The 8,626-nt window shown below is 33.6% G+C and overlaps 1 non-coding gene across 1 annotated transcript; it reads left to right on the top strand.

Annotated features, from left to right (window-relative positions):
* The first annotated feature begins 7,679 nt into the window (after positions 1-7,679).
* Trnav-uac lies at positions 7,680-7,752 on the top strand. The gene has a single exon. It is a non-coding gene; the product is annotated as a tRNA-Val (tRNA).
* Positions 7,753-8,626: the final 874 nt, after the last annotated feature.

Below are 8,626 nucleotides of genomic sequence, written 5' to 3'. Positions count from 1 at the left end.
ACTACTAATCCCTACGTGTATTTGAACATTATATAGAGAGTAATTAAGTAAATAAAAAAATGCTAATTTCAGACATTTTTATTTGCTTATATTAATTTTATAACGGTTATTTACGTAATAAGTGTGATATAGACATTATTACCGCATTCATGTTAAGGCCGGCATACACGATGCAGTTTACCGGAAGGCAGGCCCATCGATTTCCAAACCGGAAGGCAAACCGTAACGTTAGTGGGTATATTGGCCGGAAGGCCTGCCCTGAACTGTCGACCTCCCGAAAAACTGCTAGCGTGTGTATGCTTGGGGAGTGAGTAAAGGCCGAGAGTTTGTGAATAGAAAGAGAGCAATGTGATAACATATCGTATTATCGCATACATATTTTTGTAAAAAAAATGGTGACATACATAGACAAAATAGACTGAACTGTAGAGGCAAGCCGGTGAAGCCAACCGTCAGCCAAACCTCGGCCCTGCCAGCCTCGTGCTCTCAGTTGCTGTTAGACATTTGATGTGTTAACATTGTTAGTATTTTATTAAATATATTGTTTTTATTTGTGCAATCATGGGGCAGTGTATCGTTGACAATTGTAATAGCAGATCTGATCACAATAATGCTGAAATTTTATTCTTTAGGTAAGTAATAACATAAAAATATTTTATGCCATTTCGGCGGCTTCGCGCAGCATTCTCCATCTCACATGCACTTATTTCCAGTGTTGGCTTCATGTTTTTTAGAGCCACGTTATTAACTGATGTAAATATACAGGCTCATATTATCAACCAGCTATTTACAATTAGTTTTTTGTCACAATTGGTGTTTATTTTCATGGTGGCTATTAAAAATAATTGTAAATATTGAACCCTCAACAAAAAATTTCAATAATAAACATACATTAATGTTAAATTACATTAGGTACCTATTTTCTTATTTTATTCTCAGCTTTTCTAAAGAGAGTGGAAATGAAAATGGAAAGGGTCAAAGCTATTAAAAAAGAGATTGGGCGTCCTCAAAATCGTCTATTTATGTTCTTGACATTTTCAAGAGGAGGCGCTAGAAATTTATCCAAAAATGCAGTGCCAATTTTAAACTTGCCAAGAGTGATAAGCAAACTGTCGTTTAAAAAAGAAAAATGACAATTTAAGAAATAGAAATAATAATATATTTTTCTAATAACTCCTATAAAAACAGTACACACAAGCTACAGAAAAATAAAATTGTGTATCATGTATTAAAAAACTTTTTTAATGTGAATTTTTTTAAAAAATATGGATAAGAACATGTGAGGACTGTATGAACAAAGTATATGAAGTTAAAATATTTAAATCAGTGAAATCTACTAAAAGACAAATATTAAATAAACTAACATTACTTAGAGGACAATAAATATATTTAAATTATTTTGTGGTTTATTTAGACAAAACATTGAAATATATTATTTTCGGAATTCCAAACTTGAACAATGAATATTTGTCATAAGTGTAAAAGTACTATTTAATCCGGACCTGATCAACGTATGCGCGGTCAGATTACTTTACACACTCCACTTCCCCGCAATTTGGCTACATCGGTTCCCATGCTTTGGGATAGGAAACGTACACTCTAGGTGCTCTGTGGTGACATACTTGTTCTCACGAACTTTTAACAGAATTTATTGAGTTATATAGATCCTGCCTTGCTTGTATGATTCAAAAAGCAAGCAATATTTAAACAAACCCTTGAAATTAACTGACTACAAGCAACAAGCAATTGCCACTCCAATCAAGGAAAGATCATATTCCGAGATCATGTCTACACCTTTTGGCTAAACTTACTGTACAACTGAACAAAATCCAGCATTAAAAAGTAATATGTAGGTATACTGTAACCGAGAGTACAGATTAGACTTCCGGATTTGCGTCCGGAAGGTTGGACGACCGGCAAGTCGACTAGTGTATGCCCACCTTTAAGGTTATTCCACGAGTCTGAAGGTAGAATCTCATTTTTTCTAAAAGTTTAGTGTTTTTCATCATTCAATTCCATTTTCAAGGCTACCCGATGAAACGATCCTAAAGGGCCCCATTCACATTGCGGAAATCCTCTGAGGAGAAACTATGCAATCCTGGCTTTTAAGATTTCTTGAAAATTTACGAGCCGCAATCTTGCCTGTGGCAAGTTAAAAATAGAAATTGCCATGATAGAGTTAAAAAGAAACTACCTATTTAATAAAAATTAAAAACAATTGAGAAAAAACAGCAGGAGTCTATACGCTAGTAATTATGGCAATCTCTAGGCACAACTTTCAACTCTGAAAGCAAGTTTATGTAGGGAAATATCTGCTTTTCTGTATCTACTCTTTTGTCCATATTTTTTGACAGGTATTTTCTTACGACTTCTTTTAATAATGCACTGTCTCGCTAATAAAAACCGACAAGAGCTAAAATATCGTACGTCACGTTCATTGCTTACCAGCGAACTGAAAGGTATTCGGCAGCGTGTGGGGCGAAAGGTGCATTCAGACATTCCCGAAGGCCATGGCTGCACAGTTTTTCCTCAGAGGATTTCCGGAACGTGTATGGGGTCCTTAAGTAAAATGTGAGAAAAAAAAAGATCTTTCTATGGTAGCTCCTGTTTACGTGTTGGTCTTTATCAACGGCGATTTTAAAAAAAAAAAGTACAATATATTTATTTGAATATATTGCCCCAGCTTTTCACATGCGTAATAATTTCTCACTGGGTGATCATTTGAAATTATGAATTTCACATCACATTAAAAAGATACGCTTTTATCATTTTAATAGTTTGATATATCTTTCGGTAAAACAAGTGATAAAGCGCAGCGGACATTGTAAGCGTTCGTCCTATACAGGGTGATTCAGTCATAATGTCATTAATTTTAAGAGCAGATAGAGAAAAATGAGTATAATACGGTGGTGTGATTAAAAAAAATTAAATGCATATTTAAGCAGAACAAAAATATTTTCAAGTCATTATTTAACCCCCTTTTCAGGCCGTTACTGACCGGCTGACGTCAGTCGCTTATTCAGAATTTGTGCAAGGCTACGATATGAACAACGCGCCCTAGATGCAACGTTGCCATATTTATATATTTTCGCGCATATAAAGACAATAAATAAACGGTTTGCTCACGTCAGCCAATAATAATTTAAAATGCTATAAATTATTTTTTATAATTATGCAATCAACACATTAAATTGTTATTGTTGTCCAGCAAGAACCTCGAGGAGGTCTGAGCATGCCTTGCCAAAAATCAGTTTTTATTAACATCATAATGTTAATTTTTTAATTTGCTGTAAGTCTTCGCGCAAATGTTCAAATACATTACCGTTACCGTCTATGCACAAGTGTACATGTTGGATAGATGAGCGGCGGCTGCGATGGAATAAACCAGGGTTGTTACGTATTTCTTCAGCGGCATCTTCGATGCGATTCCGCAACTGTTCTACATTCTCTACCTCGGTGTGATACACGACAGATTTCATATAACCCCATATCTCCGTCGTGCATATACCACATATCCCGTAGCATCTGAAGGGGAAGGTTTTCAAAAAATTCTACTAAAAATTGAAAGTAATGCGGCCCATTCAGGTGTTCAGGTAGAAAATGCGGCCTAATTAAACGACCGCCATATACTCCTGCCCATACATTGACACTGAACCTCCTCTGAAAGCTAAACCAACGAGTAGTGTGCGGGTTTTCATCTGACCAAATGTGACTATTATGGCTGCAAAGAAATTAGCTCTGTTTCACTTTAAATAATATTGAAGTTAAAAAACTTCAAGAGTTCAAGTAATTTAAATTTCATTTCACAACCATTTCAATTTCATTACAGAAATAATGACATAATAAACCAACACTCACTAGATAAATTATAAAGGGAGGGTGCAATGTATATAGTATTTAAATATTGACTGTAAGTAATAGAAAATAAAAAAACAATCGGACGGAGACAAACAACTCGGTACGTGTTTCCGACCTAGGTTAACCTGTATCTAGGGTCAATAACCTTTTTATTTGACCCACTTTTAATTTGCACGTGTACGTGTGCATAATCTAGGAGCCAGATAGGGTGCTGTGGCCAACAGAGTGCCACGGCTGCAAACAACTTATACGTAGTATTTTGAGCTCCTGAATCCAAAAAACTTGGTCGCAAAGCCTGAAAGTGGTGAGTTTAATTGCTATCAACAAATTAAATGTTTAAATGGCTGTAAAAAGTTTTAATTTTTATAGCTAGTAAACGGAACCCTATCTGGCTCCTAGACTAATACGAACTGTAGTAGGATCGCATTCCATAGAGCAAAAAGTTGTCGGTCTTTTATCAAAGGAAAATGTAATGAATCGGGATGATTGTTTTCCAATGTACGGTTATTACAATTTATCATTTTTAATATTATTAACGTTTTAACGTTTTATAATTTATTAAGTTAAATAATACACAGTTTTAGTATTTCAATTTATTATTCAATATGCAGTTGCGTATAACCAAAGTTTACATAATAAATGTAAACTTTAGTGTAAATATAAACTTTGGTGTAACCTAGGTAGGTATTTATTGTTTTTGAGAAAGTAATATGTTTTTTACCTGTTTAAAATGTCAACACGAGAACAGCGTTCATCCGTCCTGTGTACTTTGTTTTAAAAATAAAAATAAAGTTAGCGTCTGCTGCACTTCGGTTTAGCTGCAACTGCAAAATTCAAGACGATTGGGGAAATCAGCTGGTTCTAAAGCTTTGAAAATGGTACGGGTTGAGTGAATTCTCGCGCAATATCCGCAAACTTTGGTTTGTGATGTCTCCAGTCGCCTTGAAATTGTAGGCTGCTCCTCGACTAAATTTAAAACAGCCTCTATCACATTTAAGTCATTTTGTCGATGTCCTGCACGTTCGCTGCGCCGTATGGTATGATAGATGCAGTTGGAAAAGTGCGGGAGGTATGGACGGTGGTAGATTTGAATAAACGCTTTAAATTGTTAATGGTTTTGTAACCGTGTGTAGTGCATTTTGTATATTCGGGTATTTAGTAGTGTGCCGACTTTTTTTATTTGATAAAATACGGTGTGCCTACAAACAGGTAACTATCTCTACTTTATTTATTTTCTTTTAACGAAAGTTGATTTCGAGAAGTCAGGCTTGTTAAAACATTATGCACTAATACAATTGTTAAAATTATTTATAATAAAATGCAGCATGCTCCTTTATTTACTTGAATACGTCTAACAGTAAATGTGAACCACACATTATGATGTGAACTTGGCAACCTGTTCGCTTTAGCCGACAACTATTCGCGACATTCCGTTACAAAATTTTCCGAACATCCCTGCATCTGCCAGGGCCGCCCTCGTAGCGGGAGTTATGGGTTGATTTATTTCATTTTTAAAAGTCGAGTAAATTTTTTTTTTCGATTTTCTGTCTTTATTAAGCCTTCCGAATACGTGGTTAAAATTAATGACATTATGACTGAATCACCCTATATAAAGCAAATACTAACAATTTCAAATAATTATAGATATGAATTAGTCGTTTAATATAAGAAACATCATTACAGCTTGGTGTAATTTATGAATTGATTAATTCGCCTTTTGTTTATTTATATCAAATAAATAAAGCATTAATGTAGGTTTATGGGTATTCTGTTGATAATTATGTGGTAAAAAACGTTACAAATGCTTTAAAAATGCGTGTTTCTCTCTCGGGATGTTTCAAAATTATTTTTATATTTAGCGAATTGCCTACACAGTGTACAGGGTGGTCCGTAAGCACGTTCCGATAACGAAGAGGGTAGGTACTCAGCTAATTTTAAGCAAAAAAGGTCCTATGAACATATGGTCATAACAGTCTAGTTTTCGACACACAAAGTGTGTGTCTACATTTATCGTGAATGATGTTTCAGGCAATTACAGAGAGTAAGGTCGGTAATTTAAATAAACCCAAATAATGCATACCGGTGGTAGACATACCTATTCGGAAATTCATCAGTTTATTTGATCTCTAATTGTATTTAAAAATAAATCATCAAAAAAAAAATTATAAAAAAATAGTTATTTAGGGTTGTTGCTTTTTTATTCTAAAATATATTTACCATACGGGCCAATAAATCGAAAATATATTTATAATTATTCCTTTCACAAGTAACATGGAAGCCCTTGTGCAAATATAAATCTTTGCCTGACAAAATTTGAATTTTCTGAGGAAGAACAAAAGGCAAATTCATTTTCCCGGACTTGCAATTGTAATAAAACTATAAAAAATTTTATTTTATTACTGTATACTGAACTTATTTTACTAAAAAAATGATAACTCGAACATGACTCATTTTTCAAATAAAACCAAAGATTTTTTCCTTTAAAAGGCAATTAGGAATCAAACGGATTAATCAAATTTCCAAAATACTCAATATCATCGGAATTATAGTAACAGTGTCTTCCGCTGTCACTGTCACTCTTTAACTGATATAACTGTACATAAGGTGATTCACAACTTATCCAAAAAAATTTGGAATAGATGTGGCATGAAAAATGGAGTCAATACGGTAAAAAAATTGTAAAATCCTTGTAACTTCCGAGAAAAAAATTTTGAAGTTATAGTATTTTTAACCTTTACATCACTGGGCTACTGTAGTTTTTAGCGTCATCGGAATGCATTCTATCTGCGCAATGCGCTATCTCTCTACGTAGCCCCAGGCTATTTAGAATATCGAAATATTGAAATCCGATTTTAGTATTAATGTTTCTGCAATAGTGTTTACATTAGGTTTTCAAGTGTCAAAAACGGTTTACCTATATAGCAACTCGGAGTTGATGGGTATCATTTTAATTTATGGTGAAGTAAAACAACATTTGCGTTAGTTCGTAGAAACTGGTAAGACGGGTCCAAATGTGTTTACTCGTTGGTGAACATTATTTTGAACAGTTGTTGTAACATCAAGTATGTCAAATTATTTTATTAATTAAACCCACTAATTAATTTTATTAATTAATAATAACAATAGCGGCAAAAGCAGTTGAATTTGCTGATATAAAATAGGTGTTTATTTATTTCTTTCCTTGGGAAATTCTTTCAATTTTTTGTCTGCTCATTTTTCACACTTTGCCGCCGTGCCGATCGCCGACTGCATGCTTTGTCTTGCGCATAGTCAGGTTTTACAGTGGACCAGTTTCCAGTGCTGTGCAGAAATGTAATCATTTTTGAACTGCTCTTTTTGATTTTTTTTACACGTTCTGAATCACCTTGTATAAACTTTTTCTAAATTAAGTTACCTGTCCAAATTTCATTAATCTACATCTTTCGAAATATGTCTATTAATCCGGAAACAGGCTATCTCGAATGTACAAACAAATAACCTAAAAAATTATCTTCCTTATTGTGGAAATCATCCTGTATTATATGATTAAGTAGATAATATTAATCAAATATAACAAAAATTTTTTTACAGCAAATCTGTTATCAACTTGGCGAGAGAACTTTGATACGTCTTTTGTATTATGGAAAAATAAGTCGAGATTGGATAGCTCAATTTTTCCCTTTTTTCCAAACTTTTCTGTTGATTTTACAGACGTTACCTATATTAGATAAAAATACACATCAAATCGAATTAGTTGGATTCATGATATGCTTTACTTGTTACGCTTTAAATACTTGCCTATGAAAATATTACCGATGTTTTTAGCAATTTTATTAGCAACCGGTTCCGTAGTGTAGCGGTTATCACGTCTGCTTTACACGCAGAAGGTCCCCGGTTCGATCCCGGGCGGAACCATTCTTTTGCACTGAACTGAAAATACTGTTTTAGTTTCTAGTTACATAGAGCAAAGTTGTACTTTTAGTTCTCCAGGAACTAATTTTACTCTCTAACGAAAACAGACAAATATTTACTAATGTACTGCATGCAATTCAAATTGTTGCTAAGGTAATTTCACGGGTGTTACTTTGTAGATATAACCTACATTTGGTATTACTGACGTGTACCGAAGCTAGTACATAAAATAATTGTAATGATTAATAATTAATTTTGTACATTGCTAGTCAAGGAGAGCAAAAAAAACTTGAATTTGAAGATGCATTTTGTTTTATCGGTACGCAGCATAGTTCGTATTTTATTCTTATACATTTAGAAACAAATATATTATTAAATAACAATGATAGTTTATTATATAGTGGGTGAGCTATTTTGGTGATCACTGGGATCTTAGAAAATACAGGATACAGAAAAACGTCAATAGGAAAAATTTTGGAGCAATCGGCTAAGGATTTAACTTTTTTATGTATTATTTAATGTATAGATTTTTCCTATAAGGGCACTCGAACTTTGACGTATAGAGAGCATATTGGTGAAACTACAGCTGTAAAATTTCGAGGATATAATAATTTATTATTGTTGGGCAAATCAATATGGTAAGTTACAGTGTTGAGCAACGCGTGCAAATTATTAAACTTTACTATTAAAAGTAGTCAGTAAACAATCAAACAACGCAACGCAAAAATGCAGAAATAAATCATGCTACACAATTATCTATTTTAAAACGTTTTCCTGCACAAGTGAAAAGGACAGGGAAGAAATAAAATAAATCTACTGTAAAATAGTGTCAATGATCCAAACGACAGACGGCGAATCTATAGAACCGCTTAGAATT

Source organism: Anoplophora glabripennis, unplaced genomic scaffold, assembly GCF_000390285.2.
Source record: "Anoplophora glabripennis isolate ALB-LARVAE unplaced genomic scaffold, Agla_2.0 scaffold1027, whole genome shotgun sequence".
Classification (NCBI taxonomy): Eukaryota; Metazoa; Arthropoda; class Insecta; order Coleoptera; family Cerambycidae; genus Anoplophora; species Anoplophora glabripennis.
This window is presented reverse-complemented; position numbering and strand designations above follow the sequence as displayed.